Genomic DNA, 12,927 nt, shown 5'->3' with positions numbered 1-12,927 from the left:
CGAGTGGAGTTGTCTGTTCTCTGCGAAGATTTCTCTCTAAAATCCCACCCAAATCGCATCTGAACTCTCTGAAATCGTCCTCGTTCGTCGGAAATCGACGACAACAGCTTCGTCCCTCGCTAAAAATCGATGGCGACAACTCCATTCATTGATGTTTAGACTTGGTTATTGGAAATTAATCACATCTAGATCTTACTCTTCCTAAAGGAGGTGAAAAAACTTACATCCTAAAGAAGGTAAAGTCTCTAGAATGGGTATTTGGTCATTATTTGTTCAGGACAAACTCATCATTGATCCATTATCTGTACTTTTTAATTGTGAATTTCCAATTTGAAATATTGCTAGATAATGATGTTGGTATACAGAGAGTGGATGGTTGTATCATGTATGTATAACTGAAGTTTAGACTTGGTTATTGGAAATTATATATGAACATGTTTTTATGACCAATAACTATTATTCCATCTGTCCCACAATTTTAGTCCGTTAACAAATTGGTAGTATTCTATATTATTAATTTAGATTCTTGTTTGTCATTTTCACCCTTAGGTTTTGTCATCAACTTAGCTTTATCTTGATCTGAATTGTATCAAAACATGGTAGTAATAATAATAGATTGCCGCATGCATATCAAGTTTTTGATGGCCAATCAATTGTTTGAACTCTAGCAAGATTTATATTGCATATTGAAATGTCATTTCTAGATTATACTTATTTCAGAGGAAATAATTATATGTAGAGTTACTTATTCTGACATTAAACTTAAGAGTTGTTTCACTACTAATAAATTAAAAAGTTGAGGAAAAATAGAAAAATATTTGCAGGAGATTTGTGTTGATCAATATCAACTGTGACAATACAGCTGGATAGTGTTTATTGCTTCCCCTTTCTTGTCCATATTACTTTTATCAAGCCTATTTCAGTATAACTATATCGATATGCTTCTATTTTAGATCTTGCAAACTACAAGTATAATACCAATAGTTGGAAATTTCTTGCTGGACAAAAGTGTTGAAACTTTTGTGTCAACCATTTTGTTACATAACCTAAATATAAAAGCAGTGATTTTTCATTGTTTCATATATGGACTGTACATTTTGGTAGCATACAGTGGAGTTTATAATATAGTAGCCAACACATTTCCCGTGTGTTTGTTATAATTTGTCAACACATCAAATCCTTTAAATCAACAGCAAGTCTTCTTTCGAGTGCAGAACTCTCACTATACGAGAAAATCGAGTGGAGTTGAAGTCTAAATATTTACACTAACAAGTTCTATTTTAAAATCTTTTAAGCTTGATTATTTGTTTTGGCATTTTTATTTACACTGAATGTCGCTTCATTGATACTTATTTACACTAACAAGTACAAATTTTGCTTGTGGATACTTAACTGCTTTGATTGGCAACTGGTGTTATGTGTTTTTTATTATTTATGCATTTTATTCTGTCTATACAGTTTCGTATTCGATATTTGCTTGGTAAATCTATTATGTCGCTTGTTTCGTATTTGATAGGTAGATAAATACTTAAATTATGTTAGGATTGTTGTTGAATTTAAACTTTGAATCATGTTAGATTGGACAGTAATTAAGTTGTTATTGTCTTATTAAAAAATAGAAATCTTAAAAAAAAAAAAAAATTTAAAAATTTAAAAATTTAAAAATGTGTTGATGTCATGATGATGTGTGATGACATCACCGATCCAACCGGTTGAATCGTGACCTGGCCATCAGAGCGGGTTGCTCGCCGGTCCGGTTTTTAAAACAATGCCCTAAAGTTTTGAAATATTGCAAAAACACCTCCAAAACATTATATAGATTAATACCTACAAGTTTGAAAAATATCAAAAAATCCCTAGAACCTAGACCAGTATAGAGATTGTTAGGTCCCAGTCTGACCAGTCGGTTCGGTCTAGGTTTTAAAACAGAGGTCTAATGTTCAATTATATTGTTAAATCACCTTGTTAATTACTATATATTCAAACACTTTACTTTTTTTTTCATTTCATGATTATGCTTTGTTATGCAGGAGAAAAATGCATTTCATAAAGGGAAAAAAAATTGAGAACAAAACATGAAGGTATTCTAGGATTTTTTTTTTTTTTATTCTCTCGTCTCGTTTCACCTTCATTGCAGTTGTATTAATACCTCTGTTTTAAAAACCGGATCGGCCCGTCGAACCGGGACCCGGCAACTTCTCCGATCCAATTCAAGTCTTAGGAGGGTTTTTATAATATTTTAAAATTTTAAGGGTTTATTTGTAATTTTATAGGAGTGTTTTGAAGATATGTCAAAAGTTTAGGGATCAATTGAATTTTTTGGGGTATTTTGAAGTAAATAAAAATTTTAGGGATTGATTTGAACTTTTTTAGAGCAATTTTTGTAATATATTAAAATTTAAGGGATTAACATGTAATTTTTTTAAAATAAAATTGTCACTAACATCATCGGTCCAATCAACCGGTCCAACCGGTTGGACCGGTTGACCCGTGACTCGGGTAGCAAAACGGGTCGTCCTTCAATCCGAGTTTTAAAACAATGAGTAATACCACTGTTTTAAAACCTGGACCGGAGGGCAACCCGATTACTACCCAGGTCACGAGTCAACCGATCCAACCGATTGGATCAGTGACATCATCATATCCTTTAATATAATATGTTTAAATAATTATTGGTATGTTTACCATTGGACCCAATTACTTCCATTGAACCCACTTACTTCCATTTATGATTGAACCTAAACACCAATTTAATTAAATCTGAAACCCAAGTCCTATATCCTTCAATATCCATCAATTCATGGAGTCCATAAACATATAAAATACAAATACAATATATAAATAAAAGAACTTTCTTTATTATAACAATTCCGCCAACAAAAGGAGTCAACTTCAGAATTAATGAACAATCCAAACATTTGTCTCTCACACATTCTTTCGAGTTCTACCCAACAAAAATTTCACCCACAAGCAGAATTAATGACAAGCACACAAGAGTGCAGACTGTAAACGTAAAAATCTACCTGTACGAAAAGAGGGACTGATCCCGTGAGGTTGAGGCTACTAGCGATCTGTTGTATCCACACGTAGAGAAACAAACGTGAAGAGACGGAAAACACCGGGGTGGTGTTTTCCGTAGGCACTCTGACTCTCAAGTCAACAAGGCTAAAAGAGGTTGATTTAGTGAGGGCCAGGGAGTAAAGAGGTTACCAGAAGTCTAGTCGGGGACTGTGACTACGGCTATAATGTGAAGTTCTCAAGTTAGAACTCCGGGGTCTGAAGCTGTAGTGTAATCTGCCTTGTGAGAAGGCTGACCTCTATTTAAATAGTGAATGTCTAGTCTCCCAATCTTTGTGGGATTGGGAGTTCTTGTAGCAATTCGTTTCCTTCAGGGATATATCCTTTGATCCCCTTATCTTGGCGTGAAAGGGAGTCCAAGTATGACTCTGACACGAACCTTGGAGGAATTGGGATAGTAGTGGACTGCTTTGTCAGTGTTTGAGTATGAGTGTGATCCGTAGGCGACTGTTTGCTCTAAACTTGTCTATGGGCCCAAGAGATGTACTGGGATTGGGAAGCCTGGGTCCAGATGGTTTGGGCCAACTATACTTCGTACCGCATGGGCCTCGTTTAGGGAATTCTGGCTCGGGCCGCATTGGGACTGGGCCTAGGTTTTCCTCTTTGTCAGAAGTGTTATGCTATTTGGGCCGAGGACAATTTTTGGCCCTAACAGTTTGCCCCCCACTCTCTGAGTTAAGGTGTGCTTAACTTAGAGAGTAAGCGTCGCTTGAGGAGTATTCGGTCGGCCTTCGTGGTCGACCGATTAGTCGCATGGCTGTGCCAGCAATTAGGTCAGTTCTTCGATACGATTGTTCGGTCGGATGGGGGCGACTCGTGGTCATGCTCTGTGCCCTTATCCGAGTCGGGGCGTTTGATCAATCCAATGGGATTTCGTCGATCGGTGTTTGGGGCCGAATGGGCAAACAGTCCAACGCACACGTACTGGCTTGGGGTGTCCGACTGGGTACAGAAATGAAGATTGGTCTGCTGAAGGTCCACTCACTCAGTCCGCCTGTCGAATGGGTGATTGAATGAGTTTACTCTGAAGGTGTGCTCAGCCGGTGCTGCCAACCGAGTGGTTTACATTAGTCCCTACTTGGTTACGACGCTTTTGGGATTGGTCGAGTCCGAGCCAACCGTTCAACGAGTCGCTCATTCAGTTGAGGTGACCGAGGGGTTAAGCTTATGCTTAGCCAAGGTGTTTGGTGTGATCCTGGGTAACCAAGGCTGGGTGGTTGGGTACGGTGATGTCGATCCCACTCGGTAGGGTAACCAGAACGAATGGTTACCCTTCGAGGATTGAGTGCAGCTGGCTTGAATATCTTTTGACACGTGTACGACTGGGATGCCCTCTAAATTTGGGTGGGAAAATTAAAAACTCACAACTATTCGTGCGGTGACACGTGTCACCTGACAGCTTTCGCTGATAAAATGTTTGGCTCGCAACTGTTCGTTTCATCTGCCATTTTTCTTTTCTTTTTCTCTCGTTTTCACAGCGTTTTCCCAGGGAAGGGTTTTTCACGTTTTCAGGATTTTTTCGGTCGCTTTTTCACGATAAACGTCTCTTTTGGATCTTTTTTTTTCCGATTTTTCGAATCGTTATTGTTTTGGCTTGTCTCTAGAGTAGTTTGGTGTTGATTTAGGGAGTCTTTTGGTGCGTGGAGAGGAATCGAAAGGGACAAACAAAAAAGTTTTTTCTTTGTTTTGAAATGGTTCGACTAGGTTTTGGCCAGATTTTGAGTTTCCAGTGGGGCGAGGTTGTGGTTTGATTAGGTTTTTGTAGAGGATTGGAGAGTGATTTGGGCAAGTATAACTGATTTCTGCAACTTTGGAGTTTTTGGGGTTTTGGAAAACAAAGGAAGACAAAAACTAGTTTTGGGGGGGTCTCGGCTCGGCTCGGCTCGTCTCGGTTTGCCCGACTGAGTCAAGTGGGTAAGTTAGGCTTAGATTTCAAATAGTTGAAAAAGTTAGGAGAGGCAGGTCACCCGGTCGTACCGACCGAGTGGTTGGGCAATTGTAGGGATATAAAGACTCAATAGGTGCTCGGTCGACCAGGACGAGCGAGTGAATACACGGCTGTCAAATTGTCCTGGAGCAATCAGTAGTTTAGGGCGACTGAAACTGTGGAAAAAGTGGGGCTCCTCATTGGAGTCGATCGATTGGGGCGAGCGTGTGCCAGTTAAGCTGAATCTGAGACCAAGTCGGTCGGTTACAGGGATCGATTAGGACTCTAACTTGGGTTGTGAAAGTTGAGGTGAGGTGCATTAACGAGGATAGGTCGGTTAGTGCCGAAGGACATGTGGTAGGTTAAAAAGGGCTCTTACGGTATTGCTCGATCGATGGTGCAAGGCGTGTGGTAGTTTGACACTTAGGATTTTGGAGTTTGGATTGTGGGATCGACTAAGTCGGCCAGGTAGGGCAAATAGGTTGACATGTCAGATTCACAGTCTGGTAATTCGAGTGGGGCTAGGGCAGATGCTGGGAATGAGTATGAACATGCCCCTACCATAGTGATGATGCCCAAGGGGGGCATTCCGATGGGTGTACCGACCAGTGTTAGTGTAGTTGCCCCAGGGACGAGTGCTGCCAATCCGAGTGGTTCGGGCAGGCATGAGGGAAGTGGGGAAGACTCCAAAGGAGCTGGTAGTCCATCTTCATCCAGTAACAGCTCTGAGGAAGAGCCGAGTTAGTAGGGCAGTGGGATTTAGAGTAGGGATTATCCGCCCGTGCTTAAGGATAGCGACGTGTGGTGCATCCGAACTATGTATCACATTCTAGATTCAATCAAGATTTGAGCGCCACGGTCGTATGAGTGGGTTGATTGGGAGGCAAAAGGTTGGGTGAGTGTTTATGAGAAGTGGTTTCAAGACGGGCTAAGGTTTCCTATTCCTCGCCTCGTTTGGGAGGTGCTGAACCACTTCATGATTGCCCTATCACAGATCATGCCGAACGGTTGGAGGTTGCTTATGGCGCTGGAAGACCTCTGTATGCGAAGCCAGGTGATGTTTGGGATGCACGAGCTGTTGTACTCATATTTTCTGAAGAAAAATGATAAGGAGAAGGGTCGATATTTGATCAACCTCAGGCATGATCGGTCTCATCAAGTGACCGACCTCCGGTCCAGTGACAAGAATTGGAAGGATTGGTACTTCTTTGTGAGGGGCGAGGCTGTCTTTGGGGAGAGAGGTCAGGGCGATATTCCAGGCACCTGGCGAGCCACTGGTGAGAACTTTATCTTTCTTTTTGTACTTTGATTACTAAATCTTATTGTGTTTTTTCTTTGTAGAGCTTGAGTACAATTGGGTCAGGCAGAGTGGAGACGGCTTGGACGTGCAGACCTAGAAGGTGCTAGCCATTCCTAAGGCACAGAGGGATTGGCGGGTAGTATTGTCAGAGGCCAATTTAAGGAGTAGTCATCTCTGGACTAGAGTAGAGGCTATTCAGCGAGGTATTCCCTTCATTTCGTTGAAGCAGACTTAGGATGTGCTTCTGACTCACTACTGCAATCGTACCACTTATGGTAAGTCCAGGCTGAACCCACTAACCTTTGGAGAGTTTGCGCTTACAGAGAGACTGACGAAGAAGTTGACCGTCCCTAGTGCGAGTGAGTCCATCACCCGGCGTCGGGAGAAGAGGAGGAGGGAATCCTCAACCAGAGAGGATTGGAGAGCAGAGGATATAGTGGTGACACTGCCGAGCCGTCAGCCCGTAGCCGGAGCCGGGTCATCCCAGACCACAGTTTTGGATGAGGAGACTGAGATGATCACTTTTAAGATTCCGGCTTCCGCGTCGACCTATTCTGACGTGGGCTTCCATGAGCAAACTGGCCGACTCGTTCATGTTCCTGGCGGATGAGATGCGTTTGAACTAGATGGGCGCAGTCGTGGCCGTTGATTGAGGGGTATCCCGCGCTTTTCAGGTAGGGCAGGAGTTTTGTTTTATTTTGTTCATCATGGTTTGTACTGATGACAATGTTTTGTTGTGTAGGCATTCACAAGTAGCCTTCATCTGAGGAAATCTGTAGTGGCGCAGGAGAAAAGGATACAAGATGTGTCCAAGGCGAACACTAGTTTGCGCCAGAGAGAGGCTACAGCCCAGAAGGCCAAGCAAGAGAGCCAGCAACGTCTGAAGGCAGCGGAGGGTGAGTTGGAGAGGCTGATGAGGGAGTTAGCCGAGAAGACTGCAGAGATTGAGTCCCTCAAGGAGCAGTGTCTCACGATTGCTGATGATGCTATTATTAGGGCACGGGGGGAGCTCATGCTCGAGTTCAAGGCCAAGAATACTTCTCATTGGAATCTGGATGAGGACATCCAGCTCATATAGGAGATGCTGGAGGAGGCAGCTGAGCATACGGAGGAGCAAATTGATGAGCAGGTGCTCGATTTTGCTAGCTAGCCGAGACCATCGGTTATTGAAGATGTGAGCGACCAGGCTATAGGGACAGGTACTGGTGCTGGTGATGGGGTGACCGAGTCGAAGATGGGAGAGACGACTCGCATCGATGATACTTACCTTTATTTCTGCTTTGCTAATGTATTTTGGGGCCTGCGATGCCCTTTCTTGGCATGTGTGCCTTTATTGTATTTCTGAACTGAGCCGCTTGAGGCTGTTTATATGTTAATACTTGCCGTTATGTTTTTGATGCTTTCCTGATGAGTGAATGAGTTTTTGATTGCTTCTTTGTTCGTAGATGCACTAGGGGTTGAACTCTTATGCTTGTGTTGTGATTTTGGTGCGGCCTAGTGGTTGAGTCGCGTAGACTCTCTGCTAGGCTAGGTCGATGACTTGTCGATTTTGAGGTATAAGAACCCTTCACTGGGTCTGGCTGTCTGGATGTGTAGCTTCATGAACTAGGCAGGGCCGGTCGAAGGTGTAGATCCATGGATTGGGCAGGCTGATCCGAAGGTGTAATTCCGTGAATCGAGCAGGGTCGATCCGAAGGTGTAAATCCATGTATCAAGCAGGGTCGATCCGAAGGTGTAATTCCATGGATCAAGCAGAGTCGATCGAAAGGTGTAATTCCGTGGATCAGGCAGGCCGATCCGAAGGTGTAATTCCGTGGATCGGGTAGGCCGATCCAAAGGTGTAATTCTGTGGATTGAGCAGGGTCAATCCGAATGTGTAATTCCGTGGATCAAGCAGGGTCGATCCGAAGGTGTAAATTTGTGGATCGGGTAGGCTGATCCGAAGGTGTAAATCTGTGGATCGAGCAGGGTCGATCCAAAGTTGTAAATCCGTGGATCGGGCAGGTCGATCCGTGGATCGAGCAGGGTCGATCCAAAGGTGTAAATCTGTGGATCGAGCAGGGTCGATCCGAAAGTGTAATTCCGTGGATCGAGCAAGGTCGATTCGAAGGTGTAAAAATCATTTGATCGAGCAGGGTCAATCCGAAGATCTGAACTTCTGAATAATACTTTATTAAATTCGGGCCATAAGGCGGACTGTCTGTGGGGAGGTGTGGATAGGCCCACTCATCCCTTTTAAATAAAAACAAAAAGAAAACAAACATGTAAACGAATGAGTTCACCTAAAAGTAGTAGCGTTTGAGGTGGACTACATTCCAACTGTTGCTGATGTCTTTCCCTTCCGAAGTTTGGAGTCGGTAGGCACCTTTCCCCGCTTCTTTGATGATCTTGTAGGGACCCTCCCAAGTGAGGCCGAGTTTGCCAAAAATTGATCTCCCTAGTGTTTTGAAAGACCTTGAGAGGACCCAATCGCCTATTTTGAAAGTTCTGATCCTAACGTTGCGGTTGTAGTGTCGGGCGGCCTACTGCTGGTAGACAGCGTTGTGGATGCTCGCCTACTCGCGTAGCTCATCGACGATATCCAAGTTCTGGCAAAAGTTCTGGTTGTTGGTTTCCTCGTTCGCCCATTGGAGCCTTGTGGAAAGAACTAATACTTCAACCAGGATGACCGCTTCAGAACCATATGTGAGGGAGAATGAGGTCTTGCCTGTTGACAAGTGAGTTGTACTTCGGTAGGACCAAAAGACTCTGGGTAGCTCATCTGCCCATGCACCCTTCGCTTTCTGTAATCGTTTTTTTTAATGTTTGTATGATGGTTTTATTTGATGACTCAGTCTAGTCGTTGGACTAGGGGTTGCGGGGGGTAGAGAAGCTAAGTTTGATCCCCCACATGTTGTAGAAATCCCTGAAGCCTGAACTGATAAACTAGGATTCATTGACATGTTTCCAGATAAAAGCTTTTACCTCTCGGTCTCTGACTTGTGCGGAAGCTTCGGCTTCGATCCACTTAGTGAAGTTATCTGTCACAGCCAACAGGAAAACTCATTGTCTGGGTGCAGTCGGTAGCTTTCCTACTATATCCTTTCCCCACTTCATAAAGGGCCAAGGGGTGAGGATGGAGTGGAGTCGCTCGGGTGGGAGGTGTGAGACATGAGCGAACCTCCGATAACTGTTGCACTTCTTAACGTAAGCAGCTGAACTGTTGCACTTCTTAACATAAACAACCGAATCAGTGCGTATTGTTTGCCACTAGTACCCAGCGGTGATCACCCAGTGTGCAAGGTTGCGTCCCCCTGCATGGTTTCCACATTCGCCTTCATGTAGTTCGGCGAGAACACGTTTGGCCTCTTCTAGGCTTGTGCACTTGAGGTAGAAACTGGAGAATGATTTCCTAAGGAGTTGGCCCTCATATATGGTGAACCTGACGGCTCTCGCTCTCACGTGGCGAGCTTCGTTTTTGTCAGTCGGGAGCTCATTGTGTTCCAGGTATTGCACTATCGGGGTCATCCAACAGTCGGCTAGCTTGATATCCATTGCTTCTTCGGGTGACTTGTTTGCTGGTTGTTCCTTCCAGTTGGCTAGCCATTGTAGGAATAATAGAGGGATGGATGACTGGGAAGAACATTGAAGGGCTAAGCCGAGGTTAGCAAGGGCGTCAGCATGAGAGTTCTCCGCTCTTAGGACTTGGGCGATGGAGAATTCTTCGAATTGGGCCTACAATTCTTTGATCAGGTTCAGGTAGGCAATCATCTTCAAGTCGCGTGCTTGGTAAGTACCTTACAGCTGGTTGACCACGAGCTGGAAGTCGGACTTCACCTCCAATCTCCTTGCTTCGATTTCTTTGGCCAGAGAGAGTCTAACGATGAGGGCCTCATATTCGGCTTCATTGTTCATGCACTTGAACCCACATCATATTGCCCGTTGGATGACGTCTCCCTCTAGTGTAGTCAGTATGAGCCCGAGCCCGCTACCATTCACGTTGCTTGAGCCATCCACTGAGAGAGTCCACTTGGAGGTGACCCACTGTTCATGCATAATAACTCTCTTTCTACTTAGACAGTGGTGCATTGGGTGAAATCCACGATGAAGTCTGCCAATGCTTGGGACTTGACGGCACTACGAGGCTGGTACGATATGTCGAACTCAATAAGCTCTACTGTCCATTGTGTGAGTCGGCCTGATAGCTCTGGTTTGCGCAGTATCTTCTTGAGTGAGAAAGAGGTGAGTACGACTATAGAGTGGCACTAAAAGTATGGTCTGAGCTTCCTGGATGCATGGATGAGTACGAGGGCCAGTTTCTCTAGCTGATTGTACCGTGTTTCTGCGTCAAGGAGCGACTTGCTCACATAGTAGACTGGTAGCTACTTCGCTTCCTCTTCCCGAACTAACATTGCTGAGATAGCCGTTTCTGAGACTGCTAGATAGGTGTAAAGCTTTTCCCCATCCACGGGCTTGGAAAAGAGCGAAAGGGAGGTCAGATACCTTTTCAATTGTTGCAAGGCTTCCTCGCAAGAAGGGGTCCACTCGAACTTGTTGGACTTCTTGAGCGCATGGAAGAAAAGGTGGCACTTGTCGGTGGATCTGGAGATGAAACGGCTCAAGACGGCTACTCGTCTTGCAAGGCATTGGACGTCTTTCATGCAAGCTGGGGATGGTATACTAAGGATCGCTCTGATCTGGTCGGGGTTCGCTTCTATCCCTCGCTGAGTTACCATGTATCCCAAAAATTTACCTGACGAGACGCCGAATGAGCATTTGGCTAGATTCAACTTCATGTTGTATTCCTTAAGATAGCGAACGCCTGGCTGAGGTGGTAAAGATGTTGTTCGGCTATCAGGGACTTGACGAGCATGTCGTCGATGTAAACCTCTATAGTGTCCCCGAGGTGTTCGACAAACATCATGTTGACTAGCCGCTAATAGGTAGCCCTGACGTTTTTCAGACCAAATGGCATCACCTTGTAGCAGTAGGTTCCCCTCTCTATGATAAAGGTTGTCTTCTCTTGGTCATCCGGGTGCATCAAGATTTGGTTGTACCTTGAGAAAGCATCCATGAAACTAAGGAGCTCGTGGCCTGCGGTAACATCAATCATCATGTCGATATGTGGGAGCGAGAATGAATCCTTAGGGCACGCTTGTTTAAGTCTGTAAAGTCGATGCAGACTTTCCACTTTCCGTTCTTTTTCTTTACAACCACGACGTTTGCCAGCCATTCGGGGTAGTGGACCTCTCTGATCATACCGTTGCTCAGTAGCTTTTCAACCTCTTCATTGACGATCCGATTGCGCTCTGGTGCGAATTTCCTTCTCCTCTGCCTTGAGGTGGTGGACCATTGCCTCTAGAGTGATCCCTGTCATGTCGGCGTGGAACCAGGCGAAACAGTCTTGGTTTTGTTTGAGGAATTCTATCAGCTTCTCCCTTGTCTCGGGCCCGAGGCAGGAACCTATGTGTGTCTTTCTGTTGGGGTCGTCCGGATGTCTCTGTACTTCATCCAACTTTTCCATAGATGGTTGATCCAGCTCGGTCGGAAGGGTTGGATGAGGTTGTAATTGCTATGAAGCGTTACCCTTGCCCTTGAAAGCGTTCTTGTAACAATCTCTAAAAGCTTTCGAGTCGCCTTTAATTTCTCGTACTCCCCATTTAGTAGGAAACCTGGTCGTTTGGTGGAAAGTGGATGGGACCGCTTGCATGTCGTGGATCCAGGGTCGACCCAAGATAACATTGTATGGTGAAGGATAGTCGATCACTAGAAAAAAGGTCTATTTGTTTACTCCGCTGGCATAGATAGGAAGGACGATATCTCTGATGGTGTACTTCTACTCAGAACTGAACCCAACCAGTAGGGTCGGCCTTCTGTTGATGTTTGCTTCTTCTAGACCCATAGTCTTTTCTGCTTCAAGGAACAGAATGTTTGCTGATGATCCCCCATCTATGAATACCCTCTTGACCAGAATGTTGGCGATCTAAAGGGAGACGACTAAAGCATCGTGGTGAGAGGTTGCCAGGGTGACTGGCTCGTTGTCTTTCAACTGAATTATCTGGTGGGAATGTGACTAAGAGGACGGATGGATAGATTGTATTTCATGGTGGCTATTGGCTCTGGCGTAGCGTTTGGCTGAACTTACCCCACTGATCTCTAACCCTCCTAAGATGATATTGCAGAATCCTTTTGGCATAGGTTCCCGCGGAGATGGAGAATTTTCTTTCGTGCTTTTTTGGCTAATGGTACTCTTCCCTTTATCTGTCAACAGATCTCGGAGATATCCTCTCTTCAATAGTATGGCGACCTCCAACCGTAGGGCAATACAGTCTAGGGTGTTATGTCCATGGTCGCCATGGAACTCGCACCACTTGGTCGTGTCTCTCCTTGCTTCGTCATTTATCTTGCCTGGCCACTTAAAACTAGATCTCATTCCTTTCATGATCGCTACCACATGGGCTGGTTCAACGTTGAGGTTGTACTCTGGGATTTTGTATCGGGTCGATCCAGTTGGTCTATTGTCGGTTCTAAGTGGCTGGCAGTCATATGGTTTTCTTACTCTGTTCTGGTTACGAGGAGGGGGCTGGTGACGAGGATCAATCGATCTAAATTATGGCCTTCTATCATTCCGCCTTGGGTCATA

This window comes from Pistacia vera, unplaced genomic scaffold (genome assembly GCF_008641045.1).
Source record: "Pistacia vera cultivar Batoury unplaced genomic scaffold, PisVer_v2 Contig737, whole genome shotgun sequence".
NCBI lineage: Eukaryota > Viridiplantae > Streptophyta > Magnoliopsida > Sapindales > Anacardiaceae > Pistacia > Pistacia vera.
This window is presented reverse-complemented; position numbering follows the sequence as displayed.